Raw genomic sequence first — 18780 nt, forward strand, 5'->3', positions numbered from 1 at the left:
ATCAATCCTGTTTTGGTTATCATTTGAAAAATACACAAGAAGGAGCAGCTTAGTGTCAGGTAGAGATCAAACAACATGGTTTGCATTTTATTTGTGGATTGGGTCAAAAAGTACCCTTTGAAGAAGAATCTCCCACTCAAAGCCTAGTTGCTTATGGACAATGCTCCTGCCCATCCTCCAGCCATTGAAGACTTCTTGATGCAGAATTCAAATTCATCGAGATCAAGTTCCAGGCGTCTAAAACCCCTCCATTTGTCCAGTCCATGGGTCAGCAGTTAATATTGAAATATAAAAGAACTCTATATGAAGGCAATGTTCCAGAGAAATTTCAAGGTCGCCAAAGGTACCAAGCTTACCAACTTAGCTTTCCACACTGTCAGCTACCTCCAAATAATTTTTAAAGCCTGGAAAGAAATCCCCAAGGGAAACCTCAATTCTGCATGGAGGAAACTTTGACTTGAATGCATTGTAGAGCGTGATTTTGGGGGGTTCAAACCTATGATAGAGTAAGTAGTTGATCATGAAATTGTGTCCTTGGACAAGGCAATGGGGTAGGAGGTAGTCAAGGACAACATCAGGGATCAGCTTTAGGAACACAATGAGCAGCTACCGACTGAGGAGCTGCTGGAGTTGTATAATGTAGAGTACCAAGAGGTAAAGATGACATTTCACCTGAGAGGAAGGAGGGACAGAGCGACAGACCTCTCACTTTGAGTGACACATGGGAAATGTTAAAAATGTGGGAAACCCTGTAAAATTTCTTAAAATCATATCCCCCAGATAAGACTTCAGTATGGCAAGAAAGCTTATTTCCTTACAGTTTTAAAGAAATAGAAACACAGTAGTCTCTAAATAGCTTCCTTGTAAAGGTTGAACGTAAGAATGCAAAAAAAAACGACAAAGTGTCCAAAAACGTGAATTAAGTGATTCATCTAGTGATAGTGAACGCTGTTCAAAAGAGAGATCTCCTTATATTTTAACCAACGTTTTCATGGAGGGAAATTCTCCCTCCAAACAGTAACACCATCATCTTCCTCCTCTCTAGTCTTCTGCGTGGCAACCACAACTCTCCCCAAAAGTAAAACTAGAGTTAATTTGTCAATATTCCTTCTCTTTTTTGTGAATCTTTTATTTGTATTATTTTTGATATTAAGGGTTATTAATTTCTTCTTTATATAACATAACAAACCTTAAAAAACGGGTGAATACGTGTATTTATAAATGTGTGGAATGCATCGAGCGAATTCCCTTTATTTCTCAAAGGAAGAATTGTTTTAGTTTATGAGCATTTTTGGTTGTGAGATTACTCCTGTTACATATTGAATTTGTATACCGAGCTATTAAAGGATTAACAAAAGTAGATCTTATCAAAAATCCCTTGAATTGTTTATTGTTTCTTTCCACTAAATATCTTTCCTTTAACTATATAAAATTATCTCCTCTAAACCCCCAACAAATATTCTCTTCTCTTGCCTCCAAAGTAGCATCTTTCAAGTTCCAAAACACACTTCATAACCCTATGGAAGTTTACCTTCTCGCTTCTGGAACGCTCTCACCTTTTCTAGCATCGAAAACTATCTCTAGTTCAACTCATGGACTTCTTTCTTTTTGTCAACCCCCAACAAATCATAAAAAAAAAACTCATTTAAGCCCTAATAAATATATCTTTTTACCAATTACTATACAATTCCAGATCATAAAAAAATCTATATTTAACCACTAAAGTTGTCTACTCTAACCTCAAAGACTGTCTCGGTTCCAGCACCCAGAGCAGTCTCTTATTAAATCCTAAAACAGCTGTGTTCTAACTCGTAAAAAGTCTTTCCTTGGACTCCAAAAATAGCCTCACTTAAGTCGTTCAAACATTTTCTCTTCATACGTCAGAACTGGCCTCTCTTTTATTTTTGAAACAGCTTGTCTCTCTTGAATCTTTAAAACAGCATCTCACACACCACAACAAGTTATATCTAATCCTAAAAAGATGTGTTCCACTCTTTAAAAGTCTGTCTTTTCCGAACCCAAGACGGGTTCTGTTGCTCTCGTCTTGTCACCAGGTTCATTTCCTGAACCTTTAGCACTGGGATGAGGCAGAGGACATTCTAAACGTCTGTCTCTTTCTAAATATGCGCAGGCAGAATAGAAACATTATTTTCAAAGGATTTTTCTAAATAAAATGACTTTATATTTGCACTTCACTATTGCAGTCATTAGTATAACGTCTAGTCAGCTCCAGGTTAAACCAAATAGGGGTTTTATGATGACATCCTGTTGTTCTTTTCATCGCTTGATACATTCTTCTTAACCAATAATATCAAAACACTTATTAAGATAAGAATGCAAAAAAAAAAAGAAAAAAGAAAAAAATAATAATATCTAATGCATGACTCGAGGGGATATATGTTCAAGTTGAATTTCTCTCCAACAGAAGAACACTCATTATGGGGGTACCTGCACTATCAGTGGCAGCATTCAGATTTACCCCCCAACATCTACATGCGTATTGGCATCATTACCATAATGACCAACGTAGTCTGGCAGTGGTAGCAATCAGGACATTTAATTTAGGGTTGCCAGACCTACGGCTTTTATTTGCCCTTTGACGTAATGGAATGAAAGAGAAAGAGATTTATAGGCAAATGTGAAATTCAGGTAGGAAAGTCTAATGTGTCACCAATGTGTCTCGATGCAACATTTTGAGCAACATCAGCAGACTTCTACTGAAAAAGGAAAGGAGACCTATTGGAAGTTATAACACGATTTCATTAATAAATGTTAACAACCTTAGAAATTTAATTAATTAAAGCTGGCTAACACTTTCAAAGGAAGCGTGATGTTTATTTTGGACATAAATTGATAAAATGTTGGTGTGTCCTACTTCCTACTATTTAACATAAATGAATCCTATATTTACTCACTTTAGTTGTATGATTATCAATATCAAACCTCTAAGAGCTATTGATGGATATTTCTTTGATATAAAATAGTTAGTTGAATAAAATTCACAATCAAATATTTCATAAGTGAATGATCAAATACTGTATTACTTAGACAAGGTTGTATTTATAAACAATCTAATATTTATGGAAACAACTGCTAAAAACTACTCCTCGAATTCTGCGTTTTCACTGCTCGATTTTATTGTCTCGGAAAAAACAATTAGCAAACAGAAAATAATTGAGTTAAAAACCTTTAGAGGTTCTACACGAGAATGACCCTATGATAATGTAATTCACAAAGATAATTATGGCAAACTATGCAAAATTACAAGTCACTGTTTAGAGAGAGAGAGAGAGAGAGAGAGAGAGAGAGAGAGAGAGAGAGAGAGAGAGAGAGAGAGAGAGAGAGTATTTTTTCTGATAATTGTGCGATTGAATAAAGGAGGACAAAGAAATATGATCTGTTTATTCTCTCAAAAATTCAATTTCTACAAGGATATAATACTGAAAAGTAAAATTGTAGTTCTACTTCTCAGGAAAACGAGTATTTTTGGCGCAAAAGATAGCCTGTTTAATAACGTTTATACATAGTAATTTTCTCATTTATCTGGTGCTCACAGGAAAGCAGGGCATCCGGTGTGAGTGATTACTCGTTCTCTTGCATGTAATACTTCATGTGTCGTTACACAGCTATAAAATCAAATTTATTGGCGGAAGTCCAGCGATACATAACACTTCATCGTTTGAAAGGGGAACACTCCTCCATATTTCACCCATATATATATATATATATATATATATATATATATATATATATATATATATATATATATATATATATATATATATATATATATATATATATATATATATATATATATATATATATATATATATATATATATATATATATATATATATATATATATATATAAATCTCTCTCTCTCTCTCTCTCTCTCTCTCTCCTCTCTCTCTCTCTCTCTCTCTCTCTCTCTCTCTCTCTCTCTCTCTCTCTCTCTCTGTATATATATATATATATATATATATATATATATATATATATATATATATATATATATATATATATATATATATAATTATAATTATTGTCTGAAAACCAACCATGATCTGATTGATGACGTACCAAGAGCCAATTACGGAAAATCAACTTGGAAAAATATTGGTGGAATTTGTAAAATGCATTCCGCTAACCTAGATACCTAAAAAAAAATCCTCCTCTATAGGCATTTTTTTTTTCTAGAAATATCGGTGAAAAAGAACTTTTCCTGGATGGGACTTGTTTTCAGGGTTTGAAATGTCATCGAGGTACTTAATTACAAACTGGAAATAAATACCAGATGTAATAGGTTGGATTTTATTCCTTTGCATAAGTGGTTATCAATGTTAATTTTTTATCCAGTGACAGCTAATAAGAAAAAAAATCTTATCAAGCACTATTATTTTTTGGAAACTCAACATATAAAATATATCATTATTTGCTATGATTCGGTAAAAAATAAAAAATAAACTATAATATCAACTGCTATAATTAGAAGAAAATTTTAAAAAAATAAACTATCAGACTTAACAATTTTTTGAAAGCTTTTATATTCATAAAAATGTTTTTCTCTTACTGTCTCAAAGCCATCATATATCTGGACAAAAAGGTAAACAGTTGAACGTCCATTTCTAATAATCTTCGACACTAGTGTACCCGAGCCGTCAAGATATGACGTCTAAATATTCAGATATGTACACACACAGATCCAACCAATCCCACTCCCTTCCCCTTTCCTAATTACATTCCGCTAGTTCAGCAATTTGTGGGAGAGTATGGGTCACTCTTCCCTAAAGAGTTACAGAGAATACACTCACACACATACAGACACACATAAATATATATATATATATATATATATATATATATATATATATATATATATATATATATATATATATATATATATATATATATATAAATATATATATATGAATATATATATATACACACACACACACACACACACACATATATATATATATATATATATATATATATATATATATATATATATATATATATATATATATATATATATATATATACATATATATATATATATATATATATATATATATATATATATATATATATATATATATACATATGAATATATATATATATATGTATATATATATGTATATATATATATATATATATATATATATATATATATATATATATATATATATATATATATATATATATATATGTATGTATGTATCGAGACACTTGCTCTATACTATATAGGGAAGATGGACAAGATCATGTGTCCTAGATATTAAAGCTCTTTTATACTAAGATGTTATCCATCCCATTCCGCCAGCAAATCGTCTTTCTCCCTGTTACGACCTGTGTAGGCCGTAGTTCTGGTTCTTTGAACTTTGATTTTTTAAAGGAATCGTAGGCAGTACATTATTTATGTAACACGGTGAACTGAGGGAAGACAGAACAAAAACACTGGAAAAATCTAACAATATTTATTACAATACACTTAAATAAATTCAACCTTGCACCAGGAGTAACAAAAAGCTCCTAAGACAAACAACAATGATTAAACAAAAATGACCTGGAGGACTAATATACGGAGTCCTCTAAATACACAAGGTTGACCTATATCTAAAAATCTTAACCCTAACATAGAAAAACTAAACAGATCAAAAGTATGGCTCATATATTAAGCCGGGCCCACAAATATCAACAAACCATTACCCTATTACTAAACAGATAGGAATAAGGAAGATAGGAGAAATGAAAAGGCAGAAAACCTTAAAATTACCTACCTACACACAAACGTTTAAAGCTAAACCAAATACCAAATAATGAAACATAACACAAGGTGGCATACAAATACACATGCCACATACTAAATGCATAAACACTTGGATATCTTCACAAAAGAATTATGCAGAGTCATAATTTATATATATATATATATACATGTAAAAAAAACCCAACACTGTATTATCTATCTGTGAAATAACTCAACAGTACTTATCCATACATGGATCAGACGACAGAGAGGGGACGAACATTCGTCAGCATCAGAGGGAGTATCATTAACACCAGGAAAACGGACTGGGCATATCCATAACGATAATGAAAAGATCGTAACTTTACCTGGGTAATGCCTCCCTACGTTCCTCCTCACGGACCCTTGGTCCACAGACGAGCAGCGTAACAGATGTGATGACGCTCTTGGATCACGGCAATAGTACCTCCAACAGTGCCGGGACGGAACGACGGCACCGTCTTCCCGCAGAATCCTCAGGCGGGGAAAACAACGTCAAGCGAAGGTCGCAAGTGACACATACACTTGCAGGACGTAACAAGCGAGGTGGCTATCGCAGGTGACAAAACCCCTGCATACGTGGTCCGTGATCCAAAGAAGTGTACAATTTACCGCGGGTGGCTCAAAGACACCAGCGAAATAATCCTCCAAAGGCACAATTCCTTATGAGGGAATAAAAGAGGCGTCTACCAATGGCTGCTGAATTAGGCTATACGTCTGTGATCAATGCACGGTCCGAACTGAACATTCCAGGCAGCAGTAGTCTCGTCCACGGCTCTCACTAAACACCAAACACTCGGAAAGAAAAATAAACAAAAGAGTTAATGGCAATTCACTAATTAACGACGAGGAGGAGCGAAGGTTATCACCGAACTCTTATGAAAAGGGCAGTTAACTTTTACTCCTGCCGAAGACCGAATTTATTTATAAACAATTAAATAACCTACTTTAACATAACACCTTCCTCCCCCAAGAAAAATAATTTTCATTCACTAAATGCAAAATTTTTCTTTTAATGATAAGCCACAAGGCTGGACAAAACATCAGAAAATGCAGGGCCACAAAAATAAAGAGAATTCAGGGAAAACACTAAAGCTACTACAAACCACTGATAAGATAAAATATCTTAAACCAAAACAAAACAAAGTCTTAAACGTAGTATCTACAGTAATAAACCAATCACAAGGTAAAAACATCTTAAACCTAAGCAAAAGGACAAGAACATAGCAAGTTTTAAATACATCATCAAACATTTGGACAGACATTCAATCCTATACCTGTCAACAATAAATTTTAGTAGGCACACAGAAAAAAAAAATATGATATAGAATTATCCACACCAACCTAGGTCCTGGAACAATTTACAAGAGTACAAACCTTATACCTGAGCTCAATATATACACACCTTGAAACATGGATGTAACCTCAACACATGCAACCAGGCGAACCGAGAGGGTCCCAAAAAAAAAAAAACCAAAGGGAGAGATCAAAATTTAGACACGTGAGAGAGCATCCGGGATGCAATTATCCACCCCTTTAATGTGTCTTATAATTAAATTGAACTCTTGTAGCTGAAGGGCCCAACGCAGAATCCTCTGGTTTGATCCCTTCATACGTTCAATGAATACCAACGGATTATGGTCGGTCCAAATTTCTATAGGGAATGAAAAGTTAGTTACATAAGGTTTAAAATGTACCAATGTCCGCACCAATGCCAGAGCCTCTTTCTCAATGGTGGAGTACTTTCTTTCCGCCTCTAGTAACTTACGGCTGTAGTAAGATACGGGGCGTACTTCACCATCATCACTCCTTTGAAAGAGGACTCCCCCAATTCCTACGTCACTGGCATCCACGGCTATGATGAATGGCTTCTGAAAATTGGGAGAAACCAATATTGGATTAGACACGAGTAACATCTTAAGTTTTAAAAATGCTTCTTCGCATCGAGAAGACCAAATAAATTTCTGCCCTTTTTTCAATAAATTAGTTAGAGGCTGTGCAAGGTCAGAGAAGTTTCGGACAAACCTACGGTAATATCCCAACATACCCAGCACCTTACGAACTTCTCTGACATTACACGGTCTCTTCAAAGCAACTATGGCCTCGAGATTGGCTTGCTTAGGAGCAACTTTACCCAAGCCAATCTCGTGACCCAAATAACTAACCTTAGCTTTCCCAAAGTTACATTTACCCAGATTCACAACAAGACCGGCGGCCCTAAGTGCCTCAAAAACTTTTCTTAATCTTACCAGGTGGGTCCGCCAGTCGTTGCTGTGTACCACCAAGTCATCTATATAGATTTCTGTACCTTCCAGGCCACAAATTACCCTGTTCATCAGACGCTGGAAAGTACAGGCAGCATTCTTCATCCCAAAGGGCATTACTTTGCACTCGTAAAGCCCTGAGGGCGTCACAAATGCTGAAATTTCACGGGCACGGCCAGATAGGGGGACCTGCCAATATCCCTTTAACAGATCCAATTTTGTAATAAACCTAGCAGGACCTATCAGGTCCAGACAATCCTCAATACGGGGAAGAGGAAAGGAATCATTTTTAGTAACCGAGTTTACCCTCCTATAGTCAACACACATACGATATTTACCATCAGGCTTCTTCACTAAGACTATAGGGGAACTCCATGGACTTACTGATGGTTGTATGAGATTGTGCTCCAGCATGTATTTAATTTCGTCTTCAACAATGGCACGCTTCTCTGGACTGAGGCGATACGGGCTTTGCTTAACCGGAGAAGCGTCCCCAACATCAACATCATGCTGGAGCAACCTCGTCCTTCCTGGAGAGTCCTGAAACAAGTCAGAAAATTCCATAATTAGGTTTAGTATATCTTGTTTCTGAGGTGCCTCCAGATGCTCTAACCCCTCTTTTAATACACCTAAATTTTGCAAGTTATTACCTAGAGCATCTGAAGGCACCTGGTCCAAAACATCTTCCAAGTTTTCCTCAACAGGTGCAACCACACTTATAACTGGCTCAAAAACAATGGCCAACGGATCCCGTCTATCAGAAGAGTAAGATTTCAACCTGTTTATGTGGAAAATTTTACATTTACGACTAGTTCCAGGGGCTTCAACTTCATAATTGACCTCGGACAACTTTCTCAACACCTTCCAGGGGCCCTTGTACCTGGGTTCAAGGAAGTTGTCTGGGTCTGTGCTTAAAACTAATACTAAGTCCCCGGACTCAAATGAGCGTACCTTACACTTCTGATCAAATTTGGTTTTCATTGTAGCTTGGGAAGCAGACAAATTATCTTTGGCATACTTCCAAGCTACGGCTAACTTGGACTTAAGTTCACTAACAACTTCTCCCACCGTACGCTCTCCTCTCTGATTTACTTCGAGCAATTCATGGAAGATTTCCAAAGGTCCTCGAACCTTGTGCCCAAATATTAATTCGAAGGGAGCAACGCCAGTAGAAGAATTGGGAAAATTCCTTATGGCAAAGAGAGCAAAGGGAAGCCCTTTATCCCAATCCTCTCCTTGCTCATAACAATATTTTTTTAATATACACTTAAGGGTCTGGTGAAATCTTTCCACCACACCCTGACTCTCAGGATGGTAGGGTACACTGGTAATATGCTGAATGGCCAGTTCAGCACACTTACTCTTAAATACCCTGCTTGTAAAATTCGAGCCGCAATCCGACTGAATTTTACGAGGCAGTCCATACCTGGAGAAAAACTCCATTAATTTGTCAAACACAGCTTTTGAGGTTATTTTCTTCATTGGAAAGGCCTCAGGAAAACGTGATGCTCTATCCATTATGGTCAGGAGATGCGTAAACCCTAACTTCGTCCTAGGCAGAGGTCCTACCACATCAATTACCAATTCTGCAAAGGGTTCTCCAATTGAAGGAATTGGGTTAAGAGGAGCCTTGGGAATAGGTTGATTGGGTTTACCCATCACCTGACACACTTCACAAGTTCTTACAAATTTCTTCACCGAAGACTTCATTCCTGGCCACCAAAAACATTTACTCAACCTACAAAAAGTTTTACTTAAGCCTAAGTGGCCAGAAAAGGAGTCCTCATGTGCAAGGCTTAACACAGCCTCCCTAAACTTGGTAGGTACCACAATTTGTCTTAAACAATTAGTCACATTTAGTTGATGAGTTGGGGGATGACTGACCCTATACAACAATCCTTTCAAAACCACAAACCTGGGCCTGGTCAAATCGTCAGTATTACCTAACTCAAATGAAAATTCATCTTTTTGAGCCTGTATGAAAGAGAGACGGTCACAATCGGATTTCAATAATTTAAACACTCCAAAACTAGAACTACTGCTACTACTACTACCTTCTACTAGCCCGAGCTTCGCTACCTCTACTTCTATATTACTTAAATTTAGGTCATCATCATTATCAGCTTCCGCTGCACGCTTAGCAGAGGCTCGAGTAGTTATTGCCACAGGGCAAGCCGTGACCGAAACAATAGGAAATAATTCCTGCCCCTCAGCACTCAACATATCATTCCCAAGGATTCCGTCTATTCCTGGTATCGGCAGGCTCTCAACTACTGCCAGCTCAGTAACCTTGTGATACCCTGGGAAGGACAGCTCCACCCTTACTAAAGGAGCAGATACCACCGTATCGGGAAATCCTCCCAGGACCACGTATTCTCCAGTATAGGGAACTAAGTTAGACAAGGACCCTGCCAACACCAAAGATCTAGCGGATCCTGTGTCCCTCAAGAACTTAACATAAAGTGTAGAGGTTTCAGATTTCAATTTTCCGGGGTAGACATATTTGTTAAATGGTCATAAATTACCAGTGGACTCACCCAATACAGGTTTTACTTTACCTACATCTGGTTCACTACTAGCCTGGGGATCAACAGTTTTACTATTCTTACTCTCTGAAATAGAATTATTTGAGATTAGTGAGATTGGTGTAGGCTGATTAACATTATTTTGACTCTTAATTTGGATCTTTTGGAGGTAACGGCTCCTGGCTCTACATTCAGCTTGTCGATGCCCTGGCTTATTGCACCAAAAGCAATTACCTCTAACTTGATTAGTTTTACCCGAATTGCCACGGTTAGAAAAAACCAGAGTATGCCCACCACTCAAGTCCTTTCTGAAGCCACTACCAACATGATTACTCATGCTACTATTTGGGGTACTAGATTGGTTTTTAAAGGGATTATTCGACTTAGAAGACAAATTACTATTATTATTAGGGTATGAGGATGAGAAGTTACCTGACCCAGCCCGATGGGTCAGGACAAACTCATCAGCTACCTGAGCCGCCTTGGACAAAGTTAAAATTTTAGTGTCCTCCAGATGAACCCTCAATTCTTTACTACACACCTTCTTAAACTCCTCCAGTACCATCAGTTCCCTCAAGGAAGAGAAGGAAGCAACTTGACGACTTTTCAGCCAGTTGTCAAACTGCTCCTCCTTGAGACGAGCGTACTCAACATAAGACATAGAATTGGGCTTGCCAGTGGTTCGGAATCTCTGGCGATAGGCCTCAGGGACCAAATCATAGGCCCTGAGAACCAAAGCCTTTACTTTGTCATAATCTCTGGCAAGGCCCTCTTCCAATGCATTATATACCCGGAGTGCCTTGCCCGTCAATCTACACTGTATGAGTACCGTCCACATTTCTGTGGGCCAAGACAACCGGGTAGCAACCCTCTCAAAAGCTTTAAAAAATTCTGGTACGCTTCCCTCATCAAAAACTGGAATTAACTTTAGTGCACCCGAAATATTAAATTTGTCTGCTGATGAGCTATTGGGGGAACTAACATGATTAGGGGACCCTTGCACCTTGGCCAACTCAAGGTTAAGCTTGAGCAACTCAATCTCATGTTGCCGGGCCCTCTCGTTCTCCTCAAACTGCATCTTCAATAACTCAATTCTCTTACAAATTACATGGAACTCCTCCTGCCCCGTTACATGAGCAGAAGCTGTTACATGGTTGGGAACAGCCTCCTCAGCTAAAAAGGGGTTAGTTGAAATATCAAAATTTTTAACAGCCCTGGCCGGAGTAGGAAAATTGGCCGGACCTTCATACATAACCTTTACTGCAGGGGAATCAGCGAACAGGGACAAACCAGGATTTATACTCACATCATTGATTATGGATCCTTCTTGGTCTGACCCAAAATCAGTGCCACTCTCAAAATCACTGGCTAGGCCGCTAGCTACCTCATTACCCTTAGCCAAATCTTGGGACACTTTTTCCTTAACCAGTTTTAACAAATTGGCCCGAGTGTCAGAGGACTTATGAGGGATCTCCAACCACCGGGCACACTGTACCAAATAAGCCCTTGTCAAAACTCCTAAATATTTCAAACAGTCAGCCGAACCCAAGAATTCCGACGGGTCAAAAGTAAAGTCCTTCATTTTAATGAAAATAATATCCTATGGGGAAGGAAAGCAACTAAACCAAAAATCAAATATCAACAATAAATACTGTCACATCAATCCAGAGCTGAACTGCTCCCCCAAACACCGAGTACACCTGCGTACGATCCTGTCACGGTCGCCACTTGTTACGACCTGTGTAGGCCGTAGTTCTGGTTCTTTGAACTTTGATTTTTTAAAGGAATCGTAGGCAGTACATTATTTATGTAACACGGTGAACTGAGGGAAGACAGAACAAAAACACTGGAAAAATCTAACAATATTTATTACAATACACTTAAATAAATTCAACCTTGCACCAGGAGTAACAAAAAGCTCCTAAGACAAACAACAATGATTAAACAAAAATGACCTGGAGGACTAATATACGGAGTCCTCTAAATACACAAGGTTGACCTATATCTAAAAATCTTAACCCTAACATAGAAAAACTAAACAGATCAAAAGTATGGCTCATATATTAAGCCGGGCCCACAAATATCAACAAACCATTACCCTATTACTAAACAGATAGGAATAAGGAAGATAGGAGAAATGAAAAGGCAGAAAACCTTAAAATTACCTACCTACACACAAACGTTTAAAGCTAAACCAAATACCAAATAATGAAACATAACACAAGGTGGCATACAAATACACATGCCACATACTAAATGCATAAACACTTGGATATCTTCACAAAAGAATTATGCAGAGTCATAATTTATATATATATATACATGTAAAAAAAACCCAACACTGTATTATCTATCTGTGAAATAACTCAACAGTACTTATCCATACATGGATCAGACGACAGAGAGGGGACGAACATTCGTCAGCATCAGAGGGAGTATCATTAACACCAGGAAAACGGACTGGGCATATCCATAACGATAATGAAAAGATCGTAACTTTACCTGGGTAATGCCTCCCTACGTTCCTCCTCACGGACCCTTGGTCCACAGACGAGCAGCGTAACAGATGTGATGACGCTCTTGGATCACGGCAATAGTACCTCCAACAGTGCCGGGACGGAACGACGGCACCGTCTTCCCGCAGAATCCTCAGGCGGGGAAAACAACGTCAAGCGAAGGTCGCAAGTGACACATACACTTGCAGGACGTAACAAGCGAGGTGGCTATCGCAGGTGACAAAACCCCTGCATACGTGGTCCGTGATCCAAAGAAGTGTACAATTTACCGCGGGTGGCTCAAAGACACCAGCGAAATAATCCTCCAAAGGCACAATTCCTTATGAGGGAATAAAAGAGGCGTCTACCAATGGCTGCTGAATTAGGCTATACGTCTGTGATCAATGCACGGTCCGAACTGAACATTCCAGGCAGCAGTAGTCTCGTCCACGGCTCTCACTAAACACCAAACACTCGGAAAGAAAAATAAACAAAAGAGTTAATGGCAATTCACTAATTAACGACGAGGAGGAGCGAAGGTTATCACCGAACTCTTATGAAAAGGGCAGTTAACTTTTACTCCTGCCGAAGACCGAATTTATTTATAAACAATTAAATAACCTACTTTAACATAACACTCCCTTCTCCCTTCCTTAACTCTCTCGACGAGTACAGACCATCTTTCGATTAACGTGAGCCTTATTCCGGCAGTCATATCTTTTCTCCCTTTTCCACTCTGAAGCACTACACATATATGTATTTCCAATGCCTTTTCACTTTCAATTGCCTTCAATATACAATAAATGCCTAAAAATATGATTACCTAATCTACCTATTCATACACGAATCATTTCTCCAATGTTTCTTTCTCAAGAAAAACAGTTTCCTCTTTTGATCAGCTCAAAATTGCATATGCATTTAATCGCATAAAATTTCCCAGGATTTAAAGAATTTACCTATAAAATAAATCATTCCATCTGAAGGACTTCGAGTCACATAGAAAGGTTTATATCTATATAAGAAGGAGCTATTTTGTGTCGTTCACCCTACTCATAGTCCACAAGCACACCAACAGTTCTTGCCAAAGGACACGGTCACGTAAACTACTGTTTTATTCTTCCAATCCTCATTATTGAGATAATATTTTTTTCTTCACAGTTATTTGCATATGTCACTCGTTTTTTTTTTTTTTTTTTTTTTTTTCGTCTTTTCCTCGAACTTGAAATATTCGACAAACTCGGCGATATTGTCGTACGAGTAGGCTACATATTACATTTTGTATTTTCTAGTTCAAGAAAAACAAGATTGTCAAATTAAGTGAAATAAAACTAAGACTTTTATATTATACCAATACCTCTCTCTTCTCTTCGGGTAACCAAAATTATGTATATGAAAAGTTAATGGTGAATGAATAGATATATTGAAACAAATCTTAATAAATCAGTCAATGATGAAAAGAATGATTGATGAAATAAATCCTTTGATATTGAGGGATTTGGATATATGCAAGAAAGCAAACAATAGGCAAGATGTAGTTAGAGAAAGTCTTAAATACACACATACATCCATCCATATATACATACATACACACATGCGCAGACACACACAAATACATGCACGGACGTAGAGACACAGACACACACGTTACCCACTTGTTGACATTGACACCCACTAATCACAAAACTATTTGCCGCTAAAAAACATAATGCGTTTGTTTTCGTGACGTCTCTCAAGGTAAACTTTCTTTTTTCGAATAATTCATATCCCCTATACAGAAGGATTTCGCGTCTCTTGGCAGTTCCATAAAAAATCGCAGTAATTTGCAATTATTCAACGAAGCTCGTTCTGTGTCTTTAATAAAACTCTCTCTCTCTCTCTCTCTCTCTCTCTCTCTCTCTCTCTCTCTCTCTCTCTCTCTCTCTCTCTCTCTCTCTCTCTCTCTCTCTGTCTGTCTGTCTGTCTGTCTGTCTGTCTGTCTGTCTGTCTGTCTGTCTGTCTGTCTGTCTGTCTCTCTCTCTCTCTCTCTCTCTCTCTCTCTCTCTCTCTCTCTCTCTCTCTCTCCTCTCTCTCTCTCTCTGTCTGTCTGTCTGTCTGTCTGTCTGTCTCTCTCTCTCTCTCTCTCTCTCTCTCTCTCTCTCTCTCTCTCTCTCTCTCTCTCTCTCTCTCTCTCTCTCTCTCTCAGTATAAATATATATATATATATATATATATATATATATATATATATATATATATATATATATATATATATATATATATATATATATATATATATATATATATATATATATATATATATATATATATATATATGTGTGTGTGTGTGTGTGTGTGTGTGTGTGTGCGTGTGTCTGTGTCTGTGTCTGTGTGTGTATACACACACTCACACACACACACACACACACACACACATATATATATATATATATATATATATATATATATATATATATATATATATATATATATATATATATATATATATGTGTGTGTGTGTGTGTGTGTGTGTGTGTGTGTGTGTGTACATAGTGTCATTGTGTCAGTGTATGTGTGCACAGCCGTTGATAAACATTTTATCTAAATCCGAAATCACTACAATCTAATAACTAATTCATTCACATAAGATTATCAGTCGGCCTATTTTCAATATGAATACACTTTCATATATCATTGAGAGGAAACTATGTTTACCTTTAACATTTCATTAAAAGAAGTGTGAATGGTATTTTAATGAAGATCATATCATCTTTGAATTAAAAAAAGTTGATTAAACCTTCTTCTCTCATACGATTATCCTCACTCTTATAAGAGGAATTTTCTCATTTGTATTCAATCGAAAACTACTCGTATAAAATTCTGTGTAATTAACGAGGTCATTATTATTCATGTGATGTAACCTAATTACGGTATAATCAGGGAATACAATTTTAGGAAATTGAAAGAAAAGCTTTCGTAGAGCCAAGCGATCGAATTTAAAACAGTCTGACACTTTTATTTGCCAAATACATAAGGAACTTCCAGTGTAGATTTTTCAAGAAAAACTACTGGATTTAATTAATATAAGAAAATTAGTTTTCGAGCTCTTTGTTGTTCTTAAACTGGAGATTTTATTATTTTTCTTCTTGTTTCTCTTGGAAAACATCAAAAGAAAGATGTGGACTTTATTCCTTGACGGTACATTTGATAAACATCAGCCAGAATCGGAAGACTTATCCTTCCTATGTACCTATTAACAGACTTCAGTCGGAAACTAATAAATCTTGACTTTGTGTATATCAAGAGTAACAGAGAATGAATAGAGATGAAGCCTCCTCCTCTATCTGATACCCTTTAAGAGCACAAGACTTATCCTTTGTATGTTTAGATGAATATCGTTCGAAAGCTAATGATTATCTCTTCACTCGTCCTCATCTTATACATCATAGAAAGCTGATGTTTATACTTTTTATGATCTTCATTACCATCCGTTAGGAGCTCAAGAATTCACCACTTCTCTGTTCCTCTTGTTAAACATCCGTTAAAAGCTGAAAACTTTTTCTCTTGTCAGTTTTTGATTTGAAAAGCATCAGTGAAAAGCTAAAATTTTCCTCCTTCCTCTGTTTCTTTCGATAAACATCGGTCAAAAGCCAAAGAATCCTTCTCTTCGTTTATTTAAAAAAAAATCTTAATAAATAATTATAGACGTTATCTCTCCTCTGTTTCTTTTGTTGAACATCACACAAGATATAAAAACTGTTTTTTTTTTTTTTTGTTTTTTTTCATTTCCTTGAATGAACTAACAAAAAGCAGTTTCTTACTGAAAGCCCATTTCTTATATATTTTATTGATATGTTTCACTATAATGTCTTCCTCTCTCTGGGATCTTAACAAATGTGACCTCTACTATTACATACAAGAGCTGATTCGGCCAGTATGTAATGGGTGTGACGGGACAAGAGAGGCTGTGACTAAGAAGGCAGGATGAAAGCAACTGAGTAACTTTATTACAGAACATCCGTTTATATATACATAAACTCCAGGCAAAAAGGACATAAAAACATAACAGGCAATTTCATGTTCAACCGACAACCGGTGATGTTAACAGTTAACAGTCAGAAAAACAGACATGTTATTTCAGGTCCCTATCAGTGCGAGGGGAGAGCAAAAATACAAAGCATAATATATAAAAAAATAAAAATAAAAAGAAATGTCGTTACTATGTACGACCGTGTAACACACGGTTGGTACATGGGCAACTTTCTGGACAAGTGAATTGTGTAATGTTTCACATTTCTAAAAATATTATGTTGACGGGGAACTCATCAGTGTATGCAGGATTGGCATATATTTTGTTACCTTCTTTTATCTAAAAAAATAGTAGTCCATAGTTACCGATGACGACATTTTAAGTGCCTCAATAGATGTTAAATGTAGTGGGAATAATTATTCAGGGGTAGTATTTTTACTCCCGCCATCTGTGTGCATTGAAAAGACTAACATCTCATTTTGACTACTTTTTGTCAATAAATTATTTGAATTTGTATTTGAAGTTGAAAAGACTCTCGCCCGAAGATGCAACTAGCAAAACTATGCAACAGCAAATGATAGACTAAAAACAGGTCTTTGTACCATTTACTATAGATAAAATAATACCTTTATGTAACAACAGTATTCTGCCGAACAGAATAATACTCCCGAATTTAGTTCATTCTTCTAAGACATTGCAATCCCGTCCTTTGCAGAATCGAATTGCATGGTGTCAGTCGCAACTCGAAGGATTTATCAAATTTATGTCATATTTCACAGATAGCTTCTTGTATAATCATATTGATAAACAGAAAGACAAATGACTAACGAGTACAGAAACTGACAAACTTAGAACCCGAACCATATGCTCCTCAACATACTTCTCGAAACCAGATATCCTACATTTTCAGCGATACTGACATCATCACATAAGCTCAGTATTTTATAGCCTACTCTAATCAACATCTGTTGTGCCTTTATGGCATTTTACTACTTGAGCAAGTTGGGAACTTATCTATCAATTTATGTCCATTGTACATTAAGTCTTCTCCGACTACAAGCATTAACATATGGAAGCTGCCCTGATAACGTCTTCGCCTAACATTAACATGGCAGCAGATCGATCCCATCCAGGGACTGTGTGTTTAAACTGATTACTAAGACCCACTGCTGTGGCTGGGCACTACAGTGGGTGGTTGGGCTTGCCCAGCTGACGTTCTGGTGAGTATCTATTCTGATGAAACTGGAACCGAAACCAGAAACCTTTAACCGTTAAGTACGATTTCTATCTAACTTTCCATAACTGTCGAAAAAGAAAAACGAAAGAACAAAAGCAAAGTTTAAATGATTTGACGTAGAACAGGATTCTATAATAGATTTTGTGTTATATCAGTTTATCGTTGACTAATAACAACCATACTATTTGAAATTCATTGTATTTTTATTTTACTGTAATTGACAAATCTCTTATTGTAGTACACACAAACTTCATGAATGAAATAGGCAGGCCTTATAATGCATCTTACAATTTATAGGGGTTAAGTAACAAAGACGTTAGCTATCTGAAAACTTAACATTTTCTTTTTGATTAGCAGATTGAAATGTTTAACCTTCAGTATCGTAACCCTGTCATCAACGCCCTCGAATTAGATGGCTGTCATCTTTCATTCCTCTATTCTAACATGATTTCGAAACATTGTAC

This window comes from Palaemon carinicauda, chromosome 12 (genome assembly GCF_036898095.1).
Source record: "Palaemon carinicauda isolate YSFRI2023 chromosome 12, ASM3689809v2, whole genome shotgun sequence".
NCBI classification, from domain to species: domain Eukaryota; kingdom Metazoa; phylum Arthropoda; class Malacostraca; order Decapoda; family Palaemonidae; genus Palaemon; species Palaemon carinicauda.